This window comes from Strongylocentrotus purpuratus, unplaced genomic scaffold (genome assembly GCF_000002235.5).
Source record: "Strongylocentrotus purpuratus isolate Spur 01 unplaced genomic scaffold, Spur_5.0 spur5_scaffold_16, whole genome shotgun sequence".
Lineage (NCBI taxonomy): Eukaryota > Metazoa > Echinodermata > Echinoidea > Camarodonta > Strongylocentrotidae > Strongylocentrotus > Strongylocentrotus purpuratus.
The window spans coordinates 2,078,051-2,091,416 of NW_022145601.1; positions in this window are offsets into that span (position 1 = coordinate 2,078,051).

The following is a 13,366-nucleotide window of genomic DNA, read 5'->3' on the forward strand; positions in this document are numbered from 1 at the left end:
AGTGAAATCTAAAAGATTTCTAATTGTAGTCAGCATGGGCAGTTGAGTACGTTGACACGCATGATCAGTCGGCGTTCGTCGTGTTCTCGTCAACTTAATCTAATAGTCCCTAATAAGATCGGTTGGTCGATCTGTAATTAAAAAACAAGTCAGAAAAAATATTGGAACCAGCGGGACTGTGCCATGGACCAGTGATGGCCTGGTGGTAGAGTCACTGCCCGGCAAGCACAAGATGCAGATTCAAGTCTGACTTATTTTCAATTACAGATCGATCAATCGATGTTATGTACTGGGTGTAAGCCACCATAGGCGCCGGAAATGTGGGGGGCGCTCGCCCCCCCCCCCCACCCAAAAAAGTGGGAGGAAGGCAAAACGCCCCCATAAAAAAAGCAATAAAGGAGTAAAGATGGTTTGTGTTTTTTAACCAAAATGAACGTAACAATCACAAAAACCTGAATCGAATCACATACAAATTATATACCATTTAAAGAAAAGGAAAGTTAACAGGAATTAAAGTTCCAATACATTCCGCATGCCCCTATATTTATCAATGGCGGTTTTTATAATAGCGATACGCGCATATCGTAGAAATATTGTGATAGGATAGGAAAGCGTTTGTGTTGTTTATTATAGAGGTGACAAGACATGAGCCCCTGAACACTGGCGAACTGATGCCCGGGGTATTTCTAACTCGCTACAAGTGATTTACAAATGTTGCTGAAATGACATGATTTTCCGGTTATTTTCTCGATTTTTCTGTAAATCGTACCTTTTTATGCGTTTGTTGGAAGATAACAAATTCCCACATTTACAGTCGGGCGACAAAATATGCTTATTTATATTCCTTTAAAGCTAAAACGACGGAGATATTGCTCGTGAAAGACGGGAATGTAGAATCCAGTTTTGAGAAAAAGCATGTCCCATAGAGAATACTCGCAAAATGTGAAAAATTGACATGCCTCCTTTAATCGCAAAAATACGCCATGATGCTGTTGTCAAAATGAAATGTCGTGTTCAACGCATTTGTAGAAAATTGTCTCAGCTAGAACATATCAAAATTTGGAGGAAAATTGATGACCGTTTACTGAGATACAATCAATTTTCAACAAATATGCTGACGTCATAATATGCAAATTAAATTTTTGAGTTCGGAGACCATTATGATGACGTCATGAGTTAATTGAGGGTCAAATGAGACAGGAAATCATATCTCCGATTCATATTCTATCAAAATATGAAAAAAAAACTTGGTGTCACTATGCATCCTAAAGCGCTACAATGAATTGTGTATAGGCATGTTTTTGTCCATGTATACTATGTATTACAAGAGCTCGCACGCACGGACATGTATCTTAAACGGACGCTCACTCCGTTATTAATGGTCAGAAAAATCTGAACAAGGTATCAAAATGCTTGGAAAAATGTGTCAAATATGATGACAGAAAAAATTGGCGATTCTATGTTGCGAAATGCCATTACGCACCTTAATCATGATAAATATGAATAAGAAATACCTTTTCGTTATGAAGATATGATCATGAGTTAAAAGTACCCAAAAAACACAAAATGGCGCCTGGATGACGTCATGAAAACTTGATGACCTTAAAAATGTTCCTGTCACGTCTCATGACAATGACCTATGCCGGTCCAAAAATTGAAAGAAATTGACTAAACTGATCTTCAGTTATCCTCCGAACAAAAAAGAGGAAGAAATAAATATAAATAGAGAACTAGAAATTTAATTCGTCACGAAGACGAATAAGGTGGTCTGTTTAAGTCTCATGATATATTTGAGAATGGGAGAAGTTATATAGACATGTAAACAATGATGACATGATGATGATCATGATAGTAAAGGTGATGATGATGATAATGATAATGTTATATGACGATAAAAACGATAATGTTAATGATAATGATAATGATCATGATCATCATGATGATGATCATCTTCAGACCATGATGATGATGATGATGGTGACATTGATGATGATGATGATGATATTGATGATGATGATGATGATGAGCATGAGCATGATCCTGACATCTGATTGAAAAATGAGGAAATATGTAGTTAGCAAATAGTCTCAGCTACAACATACTAAAATTTGGGAGAAAACTGTTGAATAATAACCGAGATACTGGTCAAAACACATTGTCATGCAGATTCATGTTTTGAAAAAAGTGACCTCCCATAGACATAACACGCAAATATGACAAATTATGCATTGTCGCCTTTAATTGAATATTTAACTATGATGACGTCATCCAAATGAAAAATAAATGACATATTTCTGATAGAGAATTATCTCAGCTACAACATATCAAAATCTGAGAGAAAATCGATGACCGATAAGTGAGATAATCTCAATTAAACAAAAACAAAAATGACGTCATCAACAAAATACATTTTCTTTAGTTTAGATGCAAATATGATGATTTTGTTTCACTTTGTACGAGTCAGGGTGGTATGAAATCATATCTCCAACTCATGCTCTTTTCAACCATGATATAAAAATTGAGGGTCAACGGACTATCTGAAGAGCTATTTCGATTTATAAAGAAGCATGTTTTTGATAAAATTTACATTATATTGCCCATAGCAGCACGCGCGGAATTTGAACTTTGACGCGCGCTCACGGCCTTATGAAAGGTCATGAGTGACTGAAATTAATGTAAATTGTCATTTACGGTAAGAGGAATCTAAATCATGTAAACAAATTGAATTTGACCTTTTCCGCGCGTTGTGAGCGCGCGCACCGCGCGCGGGGACAAGTACGGACGGAAATTTTTGAAATGCTTAAAATGACCTGATTCGTACTCTCGTTTAATAGTTAAGTGATTTTGAGCATTTTAAAATTTTGACGCGCGCGTACGTGAGCGTCATGACCTTTATGTGACCTTTGATGACATGACTTGTTGACCCTTGACCTGAAGTATATGTGATATGAATATGAATGACCTTTGCTTAGGCATCATGAAGATATGATGGATAACGTGATTTCACAAAATGGCGCCTGGATGACGTCACAATGACCTGATGACCTTGAAAAGGTTACTGTCACGTCTCATGACAATGACCTATGACTGTGTCAAAATTGAAAGAAATTAACACAACCGATCTTGAGTTAACCGATGAACAAAAAACGGGGAGAAATAAAAATAAACTAGAAATTTAATTCGTCACGAAGACGAATAAGGTGGTCTGTCTTCAAGTCTTATAATAGATTATAATATTAACTATATTGAAAAAGGGAGAAGTTATATAGACATGTAAACAATGATGATTATGATGATGATCTTGATAGTAATGATTATGATGATGATGATGATGATGATGTTGATGAGGATGATGATCATGATCATGAGCGTGATTCTGACATCTTATCGGAAGAATGAGGGTGATTTAGATAACATATAGTCTCAGCGACAACATACTAAAATTTGGGAGAAAACTGTTGAATAACAACCGAGATACTGGTCAAAACACATTGTCATGCAGATTCATGTTTTGAAATAAGTGACCTTCCATAGACATAACACGCAAATATGACAAATTATGCATTGTCGCCTTTAATCGAATATTTAACTATGATGACGTCATCTAAATGAAAAATAAATGACATATTTCTGATAGAGAATTATCTCAGCTACAACATATCGAAATCTGAGAGAAAATCGATAACTAATAAGCGAGATAATCTCAATTAAACAAAGACAAAAATGACGTCATCAACAAAATACATTTTCTTTAGTTTAGATGCAAATATAAAGATTTTGTTTCACTTTGTACGAGTCAGGGTGGTATGAAATCATATCTCCAACTCATGCTCTTTCCAACCATGATATAAACATTGGGGGTCGACGGACTATCTGAAGAGCTATTTCGATTTATAAAGTAGCATGTTTTTGATCAAATTTACATCATATTGCCCATAGCAGCACGCGCGGAATTTGAACTTTAACGCACGCTCACGGCCTTATGAAAGGTCAAGAGTGACTGAAATTAATGTAAATTGTCATTTACGGTAAGAGGAATCTAAATCATGTAAACAAATTGAATTTGACCTTTTCCGCGCGTTGTGAGCGCGCGCACCGCGCGCGGGGACAAGTACGGACGGAAAATGTTGAAATGCTTCCAATGACCTGATTCGTACTCTCCTTTAGTAGTTAAGTGATTTTGAGCAATTTTAAATTTTGACGCGCACATACGCGCGCGTCATGACCTTTATGTGACCTTTGATGACATGACTTGTTGACCCTTGACCTGAAGTATATGTGATATGAATATGAATGACCTTTGTTGATGCATCATGAAGATATGATGGATAACGTGATTTCACAAAATGGCGCCTGTATGACGTCACGATGACCTGATGACCTTGAAAAGGTTACTGTCACGTCTCATGACAATGACCTATGACTGTGTCAAAATTGAAAGAAATTAACACAACCGATCTTGAGTTAACCGATGAACAAAAAACGGGGAGAAATAAAAATAAATAATAATAAATAAATAAATAAAGAAAGAAAATTCTGACGAAAACAATAGGTGATCTGTTTTCAACAGACCACCTAACTAGAATTTAATTCGTCACGAAGACGAATAAGGTGGTCTGTCTATGTCTTATGACAAATTTGAGAAAGGGAGAAGTTATATAGACATGTAAACAATGATGATCATGATGAACATGATGATAATCATGATAGTAAAGGTGATGATGATGATAATGATAATGTTATATGATGATAAAAACGATAATGTTAATGATGATAATGACCATAAGCATAATCCTGACATCTGATTGAAAAAAATGAGGAAATATTTAAATAGCAAATAGTCTCAGCTACAACATACTAAAATTTGGGAGAAAACTGTTGAATAATAACCGAGATACTGGTCAAAACACATTGTCATGCAGATACATGTTTTGACAAAAGTGACCTCCCATAGACGTAACACGCAAATATGACAAATTATGCATTGTCGCCTTTAATCGAATATTTCACTATGATGACGTCATTTAAATGAAAAATAAAGAACATATTTCTGGTAGAGAATTAGCTCAGCTACAACATATCAAAATCTGGTAGTAAATCGATTACCGATAAGCGAGATAATCTCAATTAAACAAAGACAAAAATGACGTCATCAACAAAATACATTTTCTTTAGTTTAGATGCAAATATGAAGATTTTTTTTTCACTTTGTACGAGTCAGGGTGGTATGAAATCATATCTCCAGCTCATGCTCTTTCCAACCATGATATAAAAATTGAGGGTCGACGGACTATCTGAAGAGCTATTTCGATTTATAAAGTAGCATGTTTTTGATCAAATTTACATTATATTGCCCATAGCAGCACGCGCGGAATTTGAACTTTGACGCGCGCTCACGGCCTTATGAAAGGTCAAGAGTAACTGAAATTAATGTAAATTGTCATTTATGGTAAGAGGAATCTAAATCATGTAAACAAATTGAATTTGACCTTTTCTGCGCGTTGTGAGCGCGCGCACCGCGCGCGGGGACAAGTACGGATGGAAATTTTTGAAATGCTTCAAATGACCTGATTCGTACTCTCCTTTAGTAGTTAAGTGATTTTGAGCATTTTAAAATTTTGACGCGCGCGTACGTGCGCGTCATGACCTTTATGTGACCTTTGATGACATGACTTGTTGACCCTTGACCTGAAGTATATGTGATTTGAATATGAATGACCTTTGCTTAGGCATCATGAAGATATGATGGATAACGTGATTTCACAAAATGGCGCCTGGATGACGTCACGATGACCTGATGACCTTGAAAAGGTTACTGTCACGTCTCATGACAATGACCTATGACTGTGTCAAAATTGAAAGAAATTAACACAACCGATCTTGAGTTAACCGATGAACAAAAAACGGGGAGAAATAAAAATAAATAATAATAATAAATAAATAAATAAATAAAGAAAGAAAATTCTGACGAAAACAATAGGTGATCTGTCGTTGACAGACCACCTAATAATAATAATAATAATAATAATAAACTAGAATTTAATTCGTCACGAAGACGAATAAGGTGGTCTGTCTATGTCTTATGACAGATTTAAGAATGGGAGAAGTTATATAGACATGTAAACAATGATGATCATGATGAACATGATGATAATCATGATAGTAAAGGTGATGATGATGATAATGATAATGTTATATGATGATAAAAACGATAATGTTAATGATGATGATGACCATAAGCATGATCCTGACATCTGATTGAAAAAAATGAGGAAATATTTAAATAGCAAATAGTCTCAGCTACAACATACTAAATTTGGGAGAAAACTGTTGAAGAACAACCGAGATACTGGTCAAAAAACCTTGTCATGCAGATTCATGTTTTGAAAAAAGTGACCTCCCATAGACATAACACGCAAATATGACAAATTATGCATTGTCGCCTTTAATTGAATATTTAACTATGATGACGTCATCCAAATGAAAAATAAATGACATATTTCTGATAGAGAATTATCTCAGCTACAACATATCAAAATCTGAGAGAAAATCGATGACCGATAAGTGAGATAATCTCAATTAAACAAAAACAAAAATGACGTCATCAACAAAATACATTTTCTTTAGTTTAGATGCAAATATGATGATTTTGTTTCACTTTGTACGAGTCAGGGTGGTATGAAATCATATCTCCAACTCATGCTCTTTTCAACCATGATATAAAAATTGAGGGTCAACGGACTATCTGAAGAGCTATTTCGATTTATAAAGAAGCATGTTTTTGATAAAATTTACATTATATTGCCCATAGCAGCACGCGCGGAATTTGAACTTTGACGCGCGCTCACGGCCTTATGAAAGGTCATGAGTGACTGAAATTAATGTAAATTGTCATTTACGGTAAGAGGAATCTAAATCATGTAAACAAATTGAATTTGACCTTTTCCGCGCGTTGTGAGCGCGCGCACCGCGCGCGGGGACAAGTACGGACGGAAATTTTTGAAATGCTTAAAATGACCTGATTCGTACTCTCGTTTAATAGTTAAGTGATTTTGAGCATTTTAAAATTTTGACGCGCGCGTACGTGAGCGTCATGACCTTTATGTGACCTTTGATGACATGACTTGTTGACCCTTGACCTGAAGTATATGTGATATGAATATGAATGACCTTTGCTTAGGCATCATGAAGATATGATGGATAACGTGATTTCACAAAATGGCGCCTGGATGACGTCACAATGACCTGATGACCTTGAAAAGGTTACTGTCACGTCTCATGACAATGACCTATGACTGTGTCAAAATTGAAAGAAATTAACACAACCGATCTTGAGTTAACCGATGAACAAAAAACGGGGAGAAATAAAAATAAATAATAATAATAATAATAATAATAAACTAGAATTTAATTCGTCACGAAGACGAATAAGGTGGTCTGTCTATGTCTTATGACAGATTTAAGAATGGGAGAAGTTATATAGACATGTAAACAATGATGATCATGATGAACATGATGATAATCATGATAGTAAAGGTGATGATGATGATAATGATAATGTTATATGATGATAAAAACGATAATGTTAATGATGATGATGACCATAAGCATGATCCTGACATCTGATTGAAAAAAATGAGGAAATATTTAAATAGCAAATAGTCTCAGCTACAACATACTAAATTTGGGAGAAAACTGTTGAAGAACAACCGAGATACTGGTCAAAACACCTTGTCATGCAGATTCATGTTTTGAAAAAAGTGACCTCCCATAGACATAACACGCAAATATGACAAATTATGCATTGTCGCCTTTAATCGAATATTTCACTATGATGATGTCATCTAAATGAAAAATAAATAACATATTTCTAATAGAGAATTAGCTCAGCTACAACATATCAAAATCTGGGAGAAAATCGATCACTAATAAGTGAGATAATCTCAATTAAACAAAGACAAAAATGACGTCATCAACAAAATACATTTGTTTAAGTTTAGATGCCAATATGATGACTTTATTTCACTTTGTACGAGTCAGGGTGGTATGAAATCATATCTCCAACTCATGCTTTTTCCAACCATGATATAAAAAATGGGGGTCAATGAACTATCTGAAAAGCTATATCGATTTTTAAAATGGCATGTTTTTGATCAAATTTGCATTATATTGCCCATAGCAGTACGCGCGGATTTTGAACTTTGACGCGCGCTCACGGCCTTATGAAAGGTCAAGAGTGACTGAAATTAATGTAAATTGTCATTTACGGTAAGAGGAATCTAAATCATGTAAACAAATTGAATTTGACCTTTTCCGCGCGTTGTGAGCGCGCGCACCGCGCGCGGGGACAAGTACGGACGGAAATTTTTGAAATGCTTAAAATGACCTGATTCGTACTCTCGTTTAATAGTTAAGTGATTTTGAGCATTTTAAAATTTTGACGCGCGCGTACGTGCGCGTCATGACCTTTATGTGACCTTTGATGACATGACTTGTTGACCCTTGACCTGAAGTATATGTGATATCAATATGAATGACCTTTGCTTATGCATCATGAAGATATGATGGATAACGTGATTTCACAAAATGGCGCCTGGATGACGTCACGATGACCTGATGACCTTGAAAAGGTTACTGTCACGTCTCATGACAATAACCTATGACTGTGTCAAAATTGAAAGAAATTAACACAACCGATCTTGAATTAACCGATGAACAAAAAACGGGGAGAAATAAAAATAAATAATAATAATAAAGAAAGAAAATTCTGACGAAAACAATAGGTGATCTGTCGTTGACAGACCACCTAATAAATAAATAAAGAAAGAAAATTCTGACGAAAACAATAGGTGATCTGTCGAAAACGACAGACCACCTAATAATAATAAAGGAAATTCTGACAAAAACAATAGGTGATCTGTCGTAGACGAGAGACCGCCTAAAATTGAGTGACCTGCCAATTTCACAAAATGAGGTATAAAAATATGCTCATCTGGCCGTAATTAAATACCTAAAACCCCTGAGATTCCGGGGGCTCTACCCCCTGGACCCAATATTTCATGTAAATGTCATCATGTTAAATGTAGATGGTCTGTCGTATTCAAAAGGTCACCTATTGATTTCGTTCTTTCTTTGTTCTTTTTAGGTGGTCTGTCGTTTTAGACGGATCACCTATTGTTTTCGTCAGAATTTTCTTTATTTATTTATTTATTCTTTATTAGGTGGTCTGTCAACGACAGATCACCTATTGTTTTCGTCAGAATTTTCTTTCTTTATTATTATTATTATTTATTTTTATTTCCTACACTTTTTTGTGCCATAGATAACTCAAGTTCGGTTGAGTCAATTTCATTCAATTTTGGCACAGTCATAGGTCATTGCCATAAAACGTGACAGTAACCTTTTCAAGGTCATCAGGTCATCATGACGTCATCCAGGCGCCATTTTGTGAAATCACATTATCAATCATATCTTTATGATGCATAAACAAAGGTCATTCATATTCATATCACATATACTTCAGGTCAAGGGTCAACAAGTCATGTCATCAAAGGTCACATAAAGGTCATGACGCGCACGTAGGCGCGCGTCAAAATTTTAAAATGCTCAAAATCACTTAACTATTAATCGAGAGTACGAATCAGGTCATTTTAAGCATTTCAAAAATTTCCGTCCGTACTTGTCCCCGCGCGCGGTGCGCGCGCTCACAACGCGCAGAAAAGATCAAATTCAATTTGTTTACATGATTTAGATTCCTCTTACCGTAAATGACAATTTACATTAATTTCAGTCACTCTTGACCTTTCATAAGGCCGTGAGCGCGTGTGCTGCTATGGGCAATATAATGTAAATTTGATCAAAAACATGCTACTTTATAAATCGAAATAGCTCTTCAGATAGTCCATCGACCCCCAATTTTTATATCATGGTTGGAAAAAGCATGAGTTGGAGATATGATTTCATACCACCCTGACTCGTACAAAGTGAAACAAAATCTTCTTATTTGCATCTAAACTAAAGAAAATGTATTTTGTTGATGACGTCATTTTTGTCTTTGTTTAATTGAGATTATCTGGCTTATCAGTGATCGATTTTCTCCCAGATTTCGATATGTTGTAGCTGAGATAATTCTCTACCAGAACTATGCCATTTATTTTTCATTTGAATGACGTCATCATAGTGAAATATTAGATTAAATGCGACAATGCATAATTTTTCATATTTGCGTGTTACGTCTATGGGAGGTCACTTTTGTCAAAACATTTATCTGCATGACAATGTGTTTTGACCAGTATCTCGGTTATTATTCAACAGTTTTCTCCCAAATTTTAGTATGTTGCAGCTGGGACTATTTGCTATCTAAATCCTTCCTTTTTTTCAATCAGATGTCAGGATCATGCTCATGCATGCTCATCATCATCATCATCAATATCATCATCATCATTATCATCAATGTCACCATCATCATCATCATGGTCTGAAGATGATCATCATCAACATCATCATGATCATGATCATTATCATCATCATCATAAAAATTATCGTTTTTATCGTCATATAACATCATTATCATCATCATCACCTTTACTATCATGATCATCATTGTTTACATGTCTATATAACTTCTCCCATTCTCAAATCTATCATAAGACTTAGACAGACCACCTTATTCGTCTTCGTGACGAATTAAATTTCTAGTTATTTATTTTTATTTCCTACACTTTTTTGTGCCATAGATAACTCAAGTTTGCTTCCGTCAATTTCATTCAATTTTGGCACAGTCATAGGTCATTGCCATCAAACGTGACAGTAACCTTTTCAAGGTAATCAGGTCATCATGACGTCATCCAGGCGCCATTTAGTTAAATCACATTATCCATCATATCTTCATGATGCATAAGCAAAGGTCATTCATATTCATATCACATATACTTCAGGTCAAGGGTCAACAAGTCATGTCATCAAAGGTCACATAAAGGTCATGACGCGCACGTACGCGCACGTCAAAATTTTAAAATGCTCAAAATCACTTAACTATTAAACGAGAGTACGAATCAGGTCATTTTAAGCATTTCAAAATTTTCCGTCCGTACTTGTCCCCGCGCGCGGTGCGCGCTCTCACAACGCGCGGAAAAGGTCAAATTCAATTTGTTTACAAGATTTAGATTTCTCTTACCATAAATGACAATTTACATTAATTTCAGTCACTCTTGACCTTTCATAAGGCCGTGAGCGCGCGTCAAAGTTCAAAATCCGCGCGTGCTGCTATGGGAAATATAATGCAAATTTGATCAAAAACATGCCAATTTAAAAATCAAAATAGCTCTTCAGATAGTCCGTTGACCCCAATTTTTTATATCATGGTTAGAAAAAGCATGAGTTGGAGATATGATTTCATACCACCCTGACTCGTACAAAGTGAAACAAAGTCATCATATTGGCATCTAAACTCAAACAAATGTATTTTGTTGATGACGTCATTTTTGTCTTTGTTCAATTAAGATTATCTCACTTATCTGTGATCACTTTTCTCTCAGATTTTGATATGTTGTAGCTGAGATAATTCTCTATCAAAAATATGCCATTCATTTTTCATTTCGATGACGTCATCATAGTTGAATATTCCATTAAAGGCGACAATGCATAATTTGTCATATTTGCGTATTATGTCTATGGGAGGTCACTTTTTTCAAAACATGAATCTGCATGACAATGTGATTTGACCAGCGTCTCGGTTGTTATTCAAAATAGTTTTCAACCAAATCTTAATATGTTGTAGCTGAGACTTTATGCTATCTAAATATTTCCTCATTTTTTCAATCAGATGTCAGGATCATGCTCATACTCATCATCGTCATCATCATCATCATCATCATCAATATGATCATCATCATCATCATCAATGTCACCACCATCATCATCATCATGGTCTAAAGATGATCATCATCAACATCATCATGATCATGATCATTATCATCATCATTAACAATATCGTTTTTATCATCATATACCATTATCATTATCATCATCATCACCTTTACTATCATGATCATCATCATGTTAATCATGATCATCATTGTTTACATGTTATATATAATTTCTCCCATTCTCAAATCTATCATGAGACTTACACAGACCACCTTATTCGTCTTCGTGACGAATTAAATTTCTAGTTTGTATTTATTTCCTACACTTTTTTGTGCCTAGGATAACTCAAGTTCGGTTTCGTCAATTTCATTCAATTTTGGCACAGTCATAGGTCATTGTCATGAGACGTGACAGGAACTTCTTCAAGGTCATCGGGTCATCGTGACGTCATCCCGATGCCATTTTGTGAAATCCCATTATCCAACATATTTTCATGATGCTTAAGCATAGGTCAATCATATTCATATCACATATACTTCTGGTTAAGGGTCAACAAGTCATGTCATCAAAGGTCACATAAAGGTCATGACGCGCACGTACGCTTGCGTCAAAATTTTAAAATGCTCAAAATCACTTAACTATTAAACGAGAGTACGAATCAGGTCATTTTAAGCATTACAAAATTTTCCGTCTGTACGTGTCCACGCGCGCGTTGCGCGCTCTCCCTACGCGCGAGAAAGGTCAAATTCAAATTTGTTACATGATTTAAATTCCTCTTACCGTAAATGACAATTTACATTAATTTCAGTCACTCTTGACCTTTCATAAGGCCATGAGCGCGCGTCAAAGTCCAAAATCCGCGCGTGCTGCTATGGGAAATATAATGCAAATTTGATCAAAAACATGCCATTTTAAAAATCGAAATAGCTCTTCAGATAGTCAGTTGACCCCAAACTTTTATATCATGGTTGGAAAAAGCATGAGTTGGAAATATGATTTCATGTTTCATTTGACCCTCAATTAACTCATGACGTCATCATAATGGCCTCCGAACTCAAAATTTCAATTTGCATATTATGACGTTAGCAGATTTTTGGAAAATTGATTGTATCTCTGTAAATATTGATCAATTTTCTTTCAAATTTTGATATGTTCTACCTAAAAATATTCTCTACATATGCAGTTAACACGATATTTCATTTCGACAATGGTATTATGGCGTATTTTCGCGATTAAAGGAGACATGTCAATTGTTCACATTTTGCGTGCATTCTCTATGGGACATGACTTTTTCTTTCACGAGCAATATCTCCGTCGTTTAAGCTTCGTTTTTGCTGAGCTTTGAGTATGTTGTAGCTGAGACAATAAGCTATCACCAGTGTTCCCTTTATTTTTCGAACAGATCCTGGGATCATGCTCATATTTCACTTGCAAAGTGGGATTTGAGAATTTCATTTTCCGTTTACGTGTAATCGCAAAGGGAAATGTTTTGGCATAT